Genomic DNA, 14,548 nt, shown 5'->3' on the forward strand with positions numbered 1-14,548 from the left:
CTTTGCATTTTCACAATCCTCATTCCACCATGGTTTTGCATTAGTTTTATTTGTGCTAGACAGAGGTATGCACTTTTTAGCAGAAGTGAGGATATATTCGGAGATATAGCTAGCCAGCTCTTCTACACCTAGGTGGTCCACTTCTTCGAGGCGTAGTGTACATAGCTCTCTAAATATAACCCAGTCTGCACCGCGCAAGTTCCATTTTTTGGGGTAAGCTGGTCTCTCATGCCATTGTCTAGTTTCTAAAAGAGTAGGAAAATGGTCACTCCCATATGGGTTATTAATAACTTTCCATTCTAGGTAAGGTAAAAGTGATGGTGATCCAATGGCTAAATCTATGCATGAATATGTATTGTGAGTGGTGCTGTAGTATGTGGGTTCTGCTTTGTTGAGCAGACAGGCTCCAGATATAAGCAGAAAATTTTCTATTGCGCGACCTCTGGCATCACATCTCGTATCACCCCATAATGTACTATGAGCATTAAAATCTCCTATTATCACATAAGGTTCTGGAAGCTGATCGATCATCTTTTCAAACTCCATTTTGTCGAACCTTTCGTCGGGGGATATATAGATGGAGCAAACAGTTACCAGGTGATCGAATAAAATAGCTCGAACGGCCACAACCTCTAATGAGCTTTGTAGCGCAATGTGCTGGCATGAAACTGACTTTTGCACAATGATTGCCACGCCTCCTGATGAGGAATTGCCACTATTCCGATCTTTACGAAAAACCGCGTATTGATTTAGGAAGTTCTGGTGGCTTGACTTTAAGTGTGTTTCTTGAACACAGAACACTCTTGGCTGATAATCATTTAGTAAGTCTTTGATATAATCTAGGTTATGTAAAAGGCCTCTGGCATTCCATTGTAATATTTGTGTGGACATATTGAGGAAAATGTAGGTGTTCTGCGTTCAGCACTAAGGAAGTGTAGGGTGTTGATGTGGGATAATTTGCTTCAAGAAGCAGGACCGTCGACCGGCCCCGTTATTTGCTTTTTTGTTTTCTTGGCGCGGTCCAGAGACCTGCGCCGGTCTTTCGGCACCAGAGGTACCGATGTGGTATCCATTGCCTGCTGGGAGGCACTGGATGCCCGCACGTGCGAGCTGTTAGTTCGAGTTTCGGGCCTCGCCTGGCGCGGCGAGGCCTTGAGACCCGACGACCCTGGAGTCGCGGGGCTCTGTTCACTGGTTGGCGGAGTAGATTGTACTACTGCCGCTTTGGGGGCAGGCGCCACAGCCGGCGGCTCGCTCTGCGCGGGCCCAGCAAGTGGCGGAGGCCGATGCGACGCTGCCCCCTGACGCGCCACTTCGGCATAGGTCGTACCATGAAATGGCGAACATCTCCTCCTGGCTTCCCTGAAGGAGATATTCTCTCTTACTTTCAATGAGATGATGTCTTTTTCCTTTTTCCACGCTGCACAAGCTCGTGAGTAGGCTGGGTGGTCACCACCGCAGTTGACACAATGACATGGAGAATTACAGTTTTCAGAAGTGTGGTCTCTCGATGCACATTTCGCACATGTGGATTGCCCTTTACAAGCAAGGGATCCATGGCCGTACTTTTAACATTTAAAACACCTTCGCGGGTTCGGTACGTATGGCCGAACTCGTAGTTTAGTGTAGCCTGTTTCTATGTGCTCTGGCAGTTCGCTTGATCCAAATGTGATTATAATATGCTTTGTCGGTTTTTCTGTGTTGTCCCTTCTTATCTTTATTCGTTGCACATTTACTACGTTTTGCTCTTTCCATCCGTCGAGGAGCTCAGCGTCACTTAGGTTCAGGAGGTCATCGTCAGAAACGACGCCGCGAGTGGTATTCATAGATCTATGTGGGGTGACTGTGATAGGGATGTTTCCAAAAGATGTCAGGTTTGGGAGCATTTCATACTGCTTCTTGTCTCTCAGTTCTAGTAGTAGGTCGCCACTAGCCATTTTCGAGGCCTTGTAGCCTGGTCCCAGTTGCTCTGTGAGGTTTCTTGCTACCAAAAATGGTGAGATAGTTCTGGCTTTTCCATCAGACTGTTCACTGTGTATCACGTGGTATTTGGGAAACTGTTCATTGGCATTTGAAAAAAATTTGGTGGTTGCTTCGGTGCGTAACCTTTTCGGGTGACGATCAGTTGTAAAGGAATGTGCGCTTAGCATAGCAGTTATTTTACATTTCGGCAGCGGTGCGGGCCGCCCACCACCGAGCCCAACAAGGGGACGTGGCAAGAGATGCTGAGCAAATCCTGCCATCGCCAGCCGTACAACGCTGCTATAACCCAATATGGAGTAACCAAGACTGGATATCCACACAAGGTTAACCCTTGCCGCCTAGAAAATTGGAAGTAAATGGAAGAGAGGAGAGGACAGGAAAGATTTAAATTGAGAGAGAAAGACGAAGATGAGGGGAGAGAGAGACAGGAAAAGGCGACTGCCGATTTCCCCTAGGTGGGTCAGCCCAGGGGTACCGTCTACGTGAAGCCGGGGCCAAAGGGGTGTGTTGCCTCTGCCGGGGGGCCTTAAAGGTCCAATCACCCGGCGTCGGCTCAACCCCCAGGATCCCCTTTTCCCCGGACACATCAAAGCCACGCACGGCGAGGCGTGGGAGGGGGTCGAAACCCCCCCGTTAGCTCGGGTCCGTGGTGTCGCTACACACCAAACGCCTGCTTGCGCAGACGCTTACACGAAACTTCCTTTCAGATAGGTAGTCTCTTAGGATGTTAATCAACCTACCACATATTCCGAAGGACGATAAGTCTTGCAGGATTCCGTATCGCCAGGCAGTGTCATACGCATTCTCGAGATCAAAGAAAACAGAAAGGCAGTATTGGTTGTGTACAAAGGCATCACGTACATATGACTCAAGCAGGACAAGATTATCAGTTGTGTACCTAGCTCTTCGGAAGCCAGATTGGCAAGGATCCAATATACCGTTATATTCCAGATAATGGATTAAACGGCGGTTGATCATTTTTTCAAATACTTTGAGTAGGCAGCTTGTCAGTGCAATAGGCCTGTAACTATTCACAGAGGAATGATGATGATGATATATAATGTTTTTTGGCGCAAGGGCCATGTGATGGCCAAAGAGCGCCACGACCAGATAGCGAAAGTGAACAATGGTTGTGTTAAGTGGCTGTAAAGGGGCCTAAAATTCCTCGCGCTAAAGGCGGGTAAAACATATCGGTAATAAAATCATGGGAGTGACGTGAAACATGCGCATAGAGAATGAATGACAAATGGTCGTCATGATAAAGAACTAGGATATGGTGTGAGCACGAATACCTCCTCAAGGCCTTTGAGGCCAAAGGCGGGGAGGCAGGTGCTTCTCTAATGTATCTCCCGTAGCAACGACCTCTTTTCAGAGGTCGCGCTACGGACTGCCTGGGTGTGTGATGTGAAAGCTATGGACTTCGTTTAGAAACGCGAAGAGTGACTGGTGTTTAAAAACCGGTTCCCTACCGATGAACATTGACGGGTGAAGTGGTAATTGTTGTCGGTAGGGAAGTAAAAAGTACTTTTTTCTAAGCATGTCCAGTTCATTACAATGGATTAAAATGTGAAGCACGGTGAGTGCTTCACCACATCTCTCACACAAAGGTGGATCGTCGCCGGACAAAAGATATGAGTGTGTACTGTATGTGTGTCCTGTTCTTAGTCTGGTAAGTGTAACTTCTGTGTGGCGTGACTTTGATGTTGGCGGCCAACTACCAAGGTGTGGTTTGATAACGTGTAGCTTATTTTGTGTATGCCTGTCCCATGTGCTTTGCCAAAAGGCCCTGAGCTTTCTTTTGAGGAAAGGTTTTAGGTCTAGTGCAGGGATATTCATAGATGTATTTTGACTATTTTCGTGGGCGGATGCAGCTAGCTGGTCCGCCAGCACATTTCCTTGTATCTCGCGGTGCCCTGGCACCCAGCACACTACGACATGTTGTTTGTGAGAGTAGATCGTGCATAAAAGAGAGTATAGCGACACAAGGACAGGGTTTTGGTGTTTTTTCAGAGTTTTTAAAGCTTTTACCACGCTTAGGGAATCCGTATATATCACTGCCTTTTGTAGTTTTAATTGTTGTATGTGTTTAACGGCCGCAAGTATGGCGTAAGCTTCCGCTGTGAAGATACTTGAATTTGGGTGCAGAATACCGTAATCGGAAAAGATGGACCAACGGCTGCGTAAGACACAGAAGTATCGGACTTTGAGGCGTCTGTAAAGAATTCTGGACAAGTGTATTTGTGCTGGAGTTCGAAGAATGATGATGATGATGATATATGGTGCTTATTGGCGCAAGGGCCATTTGATGGCCAAAGAGCGCCAAGACATGATAACGAAACTGAACAATGGTCATGTTACCTGGCTGTATAGCGGCCTAAAATTCCTCGCGCTAAAGGCGGGTAAAACATATATGTAATAAAATAATGAGAGCGACGTGAAGCATGGACATGGAGAATGAATGGCAAGTGGTCATGATGGTAAAACAATAGTGATATGGTGGGAGCACGAATGCCTGCTCAAGGCCTTTGAGATCAAAGGCAGGGAGGCAGGTGCTTTCTCCAGTATAGCTACCGTAGCAACAACCTCTTTTCAGAGGTCGTGCTACGGATTCCCTGGGTATACGACGTGAAAACTATCGACGTCTTTAAAAAACGCGAACAGTGACTGATGTTTAAAAACGGCTTCCCTACCGACGAACATTGATGGGTGTAGTGGTAATTGTTGCCGGTAGGGTAGTAGGAAGTGTCGTTTTCTAAGCGTTTCTAGTCCGTTACACTGTATTAAAATGTGAATTACGGTTAGTGCTTCACCACATCTCTCACACATGGGTGGATCACCACCAGATAGAAGGTGTGAGTGTGTACTGTGTGTGTGTCCTATTCTTATCCTGGTAAGTGTTACTTCTGTGCGGCGTGACTGTGTTACTGACGGCCAATACGCGATATGTGGCTTGATAAGATGAAGTTTATTTTGTGTTTGCGTGTCCCACGACCGCTGCCAGTGATCTCGGAGCTTTCTTTTAATGAAGGGTTTTAGGTCGAGTGCAGGGACAGCTATGGATGTATCGGCGGTAGCATTTTCGTGGGCAGAAGCAGCTAGCTGGTCCGCCAAGACGTTTCCTCTAATGTCGCGGTGACCTGGCACCCAGCACACTACGACATGCTGTTTGAGTGCGTAGACCGTGCATAGAGTTGTGTAAACCGAGACTAGGACAGGGTTCTTGTGCTTTTTAAGATTTTTCAGAGCTTTCACTACGCTTAGCGAATCAGTGTATATCACTGCACTTTGCAGTTTATTTTCTTTAATATGTTTGATGGCCGCAAATATCGCGTATGCTTCAGCTGTAAAAATACTTGTATTGGGGTGCAGAACGCCTACATCTGAAAAGGATGGGCCAACCGCTGCGTAGGACACAGAAGTGTGAGACTTCGAGGCATCGGTAAAGAATTCTGGGAAAGTGTACTTGTGCTGGAGTTCAAGGAAGTGTGTACGGATATGTGCAGCAGGCACGTGCTTAGTAACTTCCATAAATGATATATCGCAGTCTACGAGTGTCCACTGCCACGGCGGGGGATATGCAGCGGGAGCCACCAGACGGTGTTCAAGAAGTGGCACACCCATTTCTTCAGATAGGCCCCTCACACGAAGTGCGTAGGGCATTCTCATGGCAGGACGGTTTTCAAACAGAACAGAACTGGACAAATCATTTATAGCAGAGTGTAACGGGTGTTCGTTGTTCGCGTTCACCTTGAGGAAATATACAAAAGATAGGTAGGACCTCTGGAGGTGTAACGACCACTCGTTTGATTCAACGTAAAGGCTTTCTACGGGGCTAGTACGAAAAGCACCCGTAGAAAGGCGAATGCCTAGATGATGGACAGGGTCAAGCATCTTCAAGGCGCTTGGTGTTGCAGAGTGATAGGTTATCGCCCCGTAATCTAGGCGCGTGCGTATGAGGCTTCTATAGAGATTCATCAGGCACTTTCTGTCACTTCCCCAGGTAGTGCGTGACAACACTTTCAGAACATTCATGGTTTTTATGCATTTGTTTTTGATGTACTTGATATGTGGTATAAAGGTAAGCTTCGTGTCTAAGATTAGCCCTAGGAATTTATGTTCTGTATTTACCGACAGACGTTGACCATACAGGTTGATGTCTGGATCGGGGTGAGTGCCTCTCTTTCTGGAGAATAAGATGCACGTGCTTTTCTGTGGATTTAGTCGGAACCCGTTTTCCTCTGCCCATTTAGAAACCTTGTTCAAACCAAGCTGAACCTGCCGCTCACACATAGCAAGATTACAAGACTTAGAGCCAATCTGCACATCATCGACGTACGTAGAATAGAACATGTTACGCGGGATGTACAGTCGCAGCGAGTTCATTTTGATAATAAAAAGTGTACAGCTCAATACACCACCTTGCGGAACTCCTGTCTCTTGGACAAATACTCGGGACAAAACATTGCCCACTCGAACACGGAATGTCCGATTGGACAAGTAACTATCGATTATGGTGAACATCCTACCTCGTATACCTAAATGTGAGATGTCTCGAAGTATGCCAAAGCGCCATGTGGTATCATAGGCCTTTTCCATATCGAGGAACACAGATAGAAAGAATTGTTTGTGGACGAAAGCATCACGGATTTGTGCCTCGATACGTAGCAGGTGGTCAGTTGTGGATCTACCTTCTCGAAACCCGCATTGGTATGGGTCAAGTAGACAGTTCGTTTCAAGGAAGTGTAGGAGTCGCCTGTTTATCATCTTTTCGAAAACCTTGCACAGACAGCTTGTTAGGGCTATAGGCCTGTAATTGGAAACTGAGGATGGGTCCTTGCCCTGTTTTAAAATAGGAATAATAATAGCTTCTTTCCAGGCAGAGGGGATCTCGCCGGAAAGCCAAACAGCATTATACAAGGAAAGGAGGGTTTTTTGGGTTTCAGACGGCAGGTGTTTCAACATTTCATATACAACACGGTCGGAGCCTGGGGCGGAATTATTGCAGCAATTAAGCGATGCTTGTAGCTCAGCTATGCAGAAAGGTTCATTGTATGCTTCGTTATTTGTGGATTTGCGCTCTAGTTTCTGTCTTTCGATTCTTGTTTTGTATCGTTGGAAGGCTTCAGTATAGTGCGACGAGCTCGACACCTGTTCGAAGTGTGCGCCGAGGAAGTTTGCCTGGTCTTCCAAGCTGTCGCCTTGTGTGTTAACTAGAGGAAGTGAATGTGCTTGTCTGCCTGCTACCCTACTAACCATGTTCCAGACTTTAGCCTCCTGTGTATATGAATTGATACCCGATAAAAACTTCTGCCAACTTTCCCTTCTTGCCTGTCGGCGTGTTCTCCTGCCTTGGGACTTTATGTTCTTAAAACTGTCCAGATTCTCAGCTGTCGGGGAGTCCCGAAGCAGCCTCCATGCCTTGTTTTGTTTTTTGCGCGCGTTTCGGCACTCAGTGTTCCACCACGGCACACGTCTTTTGCCGGGCAGTCCACTTGTTTGTGGTATACACTTAGTTGCAGCATCAATCAAAAAAGCAGTAAAATATTCTACAGCTTCATCCATGCTTAAAGCACACATGTCGTTCCAACTTAGGAGAGCCACTTTACGAAAATGTTCCCAATCTGCTTTCTCAATTTGCCATTTGGGAACTTGTGGAGGACATTCATTTACTATTGGTGTGCTGAGAACTACAGGAAAGTGATCACTTCCGTAAGGATTATTAATGACTTTCCATTTGAGGAGGGGTAGAAGTGATGGAGATGTGATGCTGAGGTCTATGGCCGAGTAGGTATTGTTGGCGAGGCTATAATATGTTGGCTCTTTTTGATTCAGAAGACATGCGTCGGAAGAGAAAAGGAAACGTTCAATAAGACGACCTCGCGCATCGCAGCGAGAGTCACCCCATAGACAGCTATGTGCATTAAAGTCCCCAAGTACCAGATATGGTTCAGGAAGTTCATCTATTAGTGATTGGAATTCATGTTTCTGAAGGTGGTAGTGTGGAGGTATGTAGATAGAGCATATGGTGACGAGTTTGTTCAAAAGAACCGCTCGAACAGCCACTGCCTCGAGGGACGTTTGTAGTGGTAAACGTGTGCATGCTACTCCTTCATTAACTATAACGGCTACGCCACCAGATGACGCTACAGCATCATCCCGGTCCTTTCGAAATATAAGATAGTGGCGTAGAAAATTGGTGTTCTTAGCTTTTAGGTGTGTTTCTTGTACACACAGCACTTTTGGCGAGTGTTCGTGTAGCAACTCTTGGATATCGTCAAGGTTTCTTAGAAGACCTCTAACGTTCCATTGTATAATTTGTGTGTACATTTTGGGTGTAAGTTAGTGCTGTGTGTACTGGAAGAACTATTGCCTTAAGTCACAGAGCCCTTTCCAGGCCCTGTGATGCGGGCTTTTTCTTTTTTGGCGCGCTCCAAGGAGCTACGCCGTTCCTTCGGCGTCTGAGATGCCGTTCGGCTTGCCGTTGTTTCCATCGCCTCGGCAGAGGCGCTGGATGCCCGATCGCGGCTTACGCGCACGGGTGTCAGAGTTTTGGGGCTTTCTGCCTGAGCAGAAGGCCCTGGGCCTGCAGATACAGAGGCCTGCATGCCCTTTGGTTGCGGAGCAGCAGAGGCTGCTTCCGCTGAGGGGGCGGATGGCGCTGCCGCCCGTCCACTTTGCGTGGTACGCGCGGCCGCCACGAACCTTTGTGGCACTGCCCCCTTGCGTGCCACGTCCGCGAATGAATTGATTAGTGGGGCTTTGTGGCGCAAGGGCCATGGGTGGCCAAAGAGCGCCATGTCTTTTGTGTGGTGTCAGCGATGACCAATGATTACGATGACAGGGTGTATTGTGGCTGTATAGAGACCTAAAATCACATGCTTTAAATAAGCGTAAAAGGGGTGTATAGAGTATAAAATTATGGCAGTGACAAGTGATGTGATCTATGGTGTGGGGTTGAATGACGAGTGAGTATGGTATTTACAAGTGAGAGGCGCGAAAACAGCACGAATGCCTCCTCAAGGCCTTTGCGCTCAAAGGCCGGGAGGCAGGTGCTTCCTTTGATAGAGTTACCGCAGCAGCAGCCTCAATCATGAGGCCGCGCTACGGAGCGCCTGGAAAAATAACGTTGAAGTTATGGACATCTTTTAAAAATTCGAAAAGGGACTGATATTTAAAAAGTGGTTCTCTGCCAATGAACATATCGGGATGAAGTGGGAACTGCACGTATATTGATGAAAAATGCTTTTTTCTGAGAGCGTCTAGTTCCGTGCATTGCAGTAGAATGTGGAGTACAGTTAGTGGATCGCCACAGTGCTCACACAGAGGTGGATCGCCTCCGGACAAAAGATATGAATGTGTACTATGTGTGTGGCCTATCCTCAGTCTGCAAAGTGTAACTTCTGTGTAGCGTGATTTCGATACCGGCGGCCAATTACCTAGTTGCGGCTTGATAAGATGCAGTTTATTTTGTGTGTTCCTATCCCATGTGCTCTGCCAAAAGGTCCTGATCTTTCTTTTGAGGAATGGTTTTTAAGTCTAATGCAGGGATAGCTACAGACGTATTGGGACTGTTTTCGTGGGCGGATGCTGCTAGCTGATCCGCCAACACGTTGCCTTGTATCTCGCGGTGCCCTGGCACCCAGCACACTACGACATGTTGTTTAAGAGAGTAGATCGTGCATAAAATAGAGTAGAGCGAGACAAGGACCGGATTTGTGTGTTTTGTCATAGTTTTTAAAGCTTTCACTACGCTTAATGAATCCGTGTATATCACTGCCTTTTGTAGTTTTAATTGTTTTATGTGTTTAACTGCCGCAAGTATCGCGTAGGCTTCTGCCGTGAAGATACTGGAATCAGGGTGCAGAATACCGGAATCGGAAAAGGATGGACCAACGGCTGCGTACGACACAGAAGTGTCAGAGTTTGAGGCATCTGTAAAGAATTCAGGGTGTGGGTACTTGTATTGTAATTCAAGGAAGTGTGTACGGATATGTGCAAGTGGCGCATGCTTGGTAACTTCGACGAAAGAAAGATCGCACTCTATAAGCTGCCACTGCACGGCGGGAGATAGGCAGCGGGAGCCATTAGACAGTGTTCGAGAAGTGGCACACCCATTTCTTCAGCTAGGCTCCTCACACGAAGTGAGTACGGCTGTCTCATCGAAGGACGGTTGTGAAAAAGTTCAGAAGCAGACAATTCATTGATTGTAGTATGAGAGGGCTGTTCGTTGTTTGCGTTCACTTTGAGGAAATATACAAAAGATAGGTAAGTTCTCTGTAGGTGTAGCGACCACTCATTCGATTCAACGTATAGGCTTTCCACGGGGCTAGTACGGAAAGCGCCCGTAGAAACACGAATGCCCAAATGGTGGACTGCGTCAAGCATCTTCAAGGCACTTGGCGTCGCAGAGTGATAGATTATCGCCCTGTAATCTAGGCGTGTGCGTACAAGGCTTTTATAAAGGTTTATCAGACACTTCCTGTCACTACCCCACTTAGTGCGTGACAACACTTTTAGAATGTTCATAGTTTTTATGCACTTGTTTTTTATGTATTTAATGTGTGGTATAAACGTAAGTTTTGTGTCTAGAATTAGCCCTAGGAACTTGTGCTCTGTTTTACCGACAGACGCTGACCATGTAGGTCAATGTGTGGATCGGGATGGAGGCCTCTCTTTCTGGAGAATAGGACGCAAGTGCTTTTTTGTGCATTCAGTGTAAACCCATTCTCGTCTGCCCATTTAGAGACCTTGTTCAAGCCCAGCTGGACCTGCCGCTCACACATTGAAAGGTTGCACGATTTATAACCGATCTGCACGTCGTCCACATATGTGCAATAAAACATGTTCCGTGGAATGCACAGACGTAGCGAATTCATTTTATAATAAAAAGTGTGCAACTCAGGACACCACCTTGCGGCACTCCAGTTTCCTGGACAAATATTCGGGACAAGACATTACCCACTCGACACGGAACGTGCGATTGGACAAATAGCTTTCGATTATGGTCAGCATCTCTCCGTCGGACACCTAAGTGTGAGAGGTCTCGCAGTACTGCCAAAGCGCCACGTGGTGTCGTAAGCCTTTTCCATATCGAGGAACACCGAAAGAAAGAATTGCTTGTGGACAAAAAGCGTCGCGAATTGTGCCTCGATACGGATGAGGTGGTCAGAGTTAGATCTACCCTCTCGAAACCGCACTGGTATGGGTCAAGTGATTTGTTTACTTCGAGGAAATGTATAAGTCGGCGGTTTATCATCTTTTCAAAAAGTTACACAGGCAGCTTGTTAGTGCAATGGGCCTGTAGCTCGCAAGCGGAGGATGGGTCCTTGCCCTGTTTTAGAATAGGAATAATAATGGCTTCTTTCCAGTCCGAGGGGATCTCGCCGGAAGACCAAACAGCATTATACAGTGAAAGGAGGGTTTTTTTGAGTTTCAGATGGCAGGTGGTTTCAACATTTCATATACAACACGGTCGGAGCCTGGGGCAGAAATTATGCAACAGTTAAGCGATGCTTGTAGCTCAGCAATGCAGAAAGGTTCATTGTATGCTTCGTTTGTGGAATTTGCGCTCTAGTTTCTGTTTTTCGATTCTCGTTTTGTATCTTGGAAGTCTTCACTATAGTGCGACGAGCTCGACACCTGTTCGAAGTGTGAACCTAGGAAGTTCGCCTGGTCTTCCAAGCTGTCGCCTTGTGTGTTTACTAGAGGAAGTGAATGTGCTTGTCGGCCTGCTACCCTGCTACTATGTTCCAGACTTTGGCCTCCTGTGTATATGAATTAATACCCGATAAATATTTCTGCCAACTTTCCCTTCTTGCCTGTCGGCGTGTTCTCCTGCCTTGGGACTTAATATTCTTAAAACTGTCCAGATTCTCGGCTGTGGGAGATTCCCGAAGCAGCCTCCATGCTTTATTTTGTTTTGTTGCGCGCATTTCTACACTCAGTGTTCCACCACGGCACACGTCTTTTCCCGGGCAGTCCAGATGTTTGTGGGATACACTTATTTGCTACATCAATCAAAAAAGCAGTAAAGTATTCTACAGCTTCCTCCATGCTTAAAGCACACATGTCGGTCCAACTTAAGAGAGCCATTTTACGAAACTGTTCCCAATCGGCTTTGTCAATTTGCCATTTGGGAACCTGTGGAGGACATTCATTAGCGTATTGGTGTGCTCAGAACTATAGGAAAGTGATCACTTTCCATAGGGATTATAATGAACCTGCCATGTTAGTAGGGGCAGAAGTGATGGAGATGTGATGCTGAGGTCTATAGACGAGTTACGTATTGTTGCAAGGCTATAATATGTTGGCTGTTTTTGATTCAAGAGACATGCGCCGGAAGAGAAGAGGAACTGTTCAATTAGACGACCTCGAGCATCGCAGCGAGAGTCACCCCTAGACCACTATGTGCATTGAAGTCCACCAAGGACCAGATACGGTTCCGGAAAGTTCATCTATCAAGGACTAGGAATTCATGATTTTATTTCAGTGGGTGATGCGGAGGTATATAAAGAGAGCAAATGGTGACGAGTTGTTCAGAAGAACCACTCGAACAGCCACTGCCTCCAGGGACGATTGGAGTGGTAAATGTGTGCACGCTACTCCTTGATTACTATAACAGCTACACCACCGGATGACGCCACGGCGTCATCCCGGTCCTTTCGGAAAATAATGTGACTGCGTAGAAAGTTGGTGTGTTTTGATTTTAAGTGTGTTTCTTGTACACACAGCACTTTAGGTGTGTGTTTGTGTAAAAGTTCCTGGATATAGTCGAAGTTTCTCAACAGTCCTCTGACGTTCCACTGTAGAATTTGTATGTCCATTTTAATGTATGTGGTATGGTGCTGTGTGTACAAAAAGTGCTTCCTTAAGTTACAGGGCCCTTTCTAGGCCCCGTAATGCGTGTTTTTCTTTTTTTGGCGCGCTCCAAGGAGTTGCGCCGATCCTTCGGCGTCTGAGGTGCCGGAGGAGTGGCGCTTGTATCCATCACCTCTTGCGAGGTGGTGGATGATGCCTGCACAGCAGGCACGTTCGCGGCGGCTTCGGGCCTGACTGCGCTTGCAGCGGCCTTGGGTCCGGCAGGCTCGGGAGTCTGCTGGCCCTCTTGGGAGGGGGCGGAGCAGCACAGGCTACTCCAGCCGGGGGCGCTGATGGCGCGACCGCAGTCACACTCCGTGTGACTCTTGCGGGCGCTGGAAGATGTGGCGCGGCGCCCCGGCGCGACACATCGGCGTAGGAGGGACTAGACTGGTTGTGGAGGGAGAAACGTTTGCGAGCCTCTTGAACGATAGGTTGAATTTGACCTTCAGTTCTATTATTTCTTTCTCTTTCTTCCACGAGGGGCATGATCGTGAGTAGGCTGGGTGGTCCCCTTCACAGTTCGCACAACGAGCTGCAGAGGTGCAGCTCTCAGACAAGTGCTCCTTGGATGCACATTTTGCACATGTGGCGCGCCCTCTGCAGCTTTGCGACCCATGTCCAAAGCGCTGACACTTGAAACAACGACGGGGATTCGGAATATATGGTCGGACACGAAGCTTACAATAGCCGGTTTCAATGGAGTCTGGCAGGTTGCTATTTCCAAATGTAATAATAATGTGCTTTGTTGGGATCTGTTTATCATCTCGCCTTATTGTATTCTTGTACTTTGACTACGTTTTGGTCCTGCCAACCTTCCAGCAGTTCACTTTCGGATAGTTCGAGGAGGTCGTCATCAGAGATCACACCGCGCACCGTATTCATCGACCTGTGCGGGCCCACTGACACTGGTATGTCCCCAAATGCTGTGAGTTTCGATAGATTGTCATACTGTGTCTTGTCGCGAAGTTCGAGGAGGAGATCGCCGCTTCCATTTTGTTACCTTGTAACCTGGGCCGATTGCTTCCGTGAGAGTTTTGGACACAAGAAAAGGTGAGATTGCTCGGACTGCCTTGTTTTCATTCTGACTGTGGACTACATGGTACTTCGGAAAGATCTGTTTGGGTTGTTGAAAAGAAAAGTTCTCATCGGTGCGCCACCTTTTCAGGCGGCGATCAGGGAGTGCGGGAAAGGGTTATCCATATGAGAAATTTGAAGTTCGGCGGCGATGGTGACCACCCACCACCGAGCCCAACGAGGGGACGCTTCAAGGTAGAACACTTGAAGACGCCAGCCATACATCGCCGCTATAACCAAATATAACTACCCAAGATTGAGTAACTACACAAGGTAACCCTTGCCGCCAGGAAGACTGGAAGTAAATAGAAGAGAAGAGTAGACAGGAAAGATGTAAAGTGAGAGAGAAAGACGAAGATGAGGGGAGAGAGAGACAGGAAAAGGCGACTGCCGATTTCCCTGGTGGGTCAGCCCAGGGGTGCCGTCTACGTGAAGCCGGGGCCAAAGGGGTGTGTTGCCTCTGCCGGGGGGCCTTAAAGGTCCAATCACCCAGCGTCGGCTCAACCCCAGGATCCCCTTTTCCCCGGACACGGCAAAGCCACGCACGGCTAGGCGTGGGAGGGGTCGAACCCCCCGTTAGCTCGGGTCCGTGGTGTCGCTACACACCAAACGCCTGCTTGCGCAGACGCCC

The sequence above is a fragment of the Rhipicephalus sanguineus genome, chromosome 1 (genome assembly GCF_013339695.2).
Source record: "Rhipicephalus sanguineus isolate Rsan-2018 chromosome 1, BIME_Rsan_1.4, whole genome shotgun sequence".
NCBI classification, from domain to species: Eukaryota; Metazoa; Arthropoda; class Arachnida; order Ixodida; family Ixodidae; genus Rhipicephalus; species Rhipicephalus sanguineus.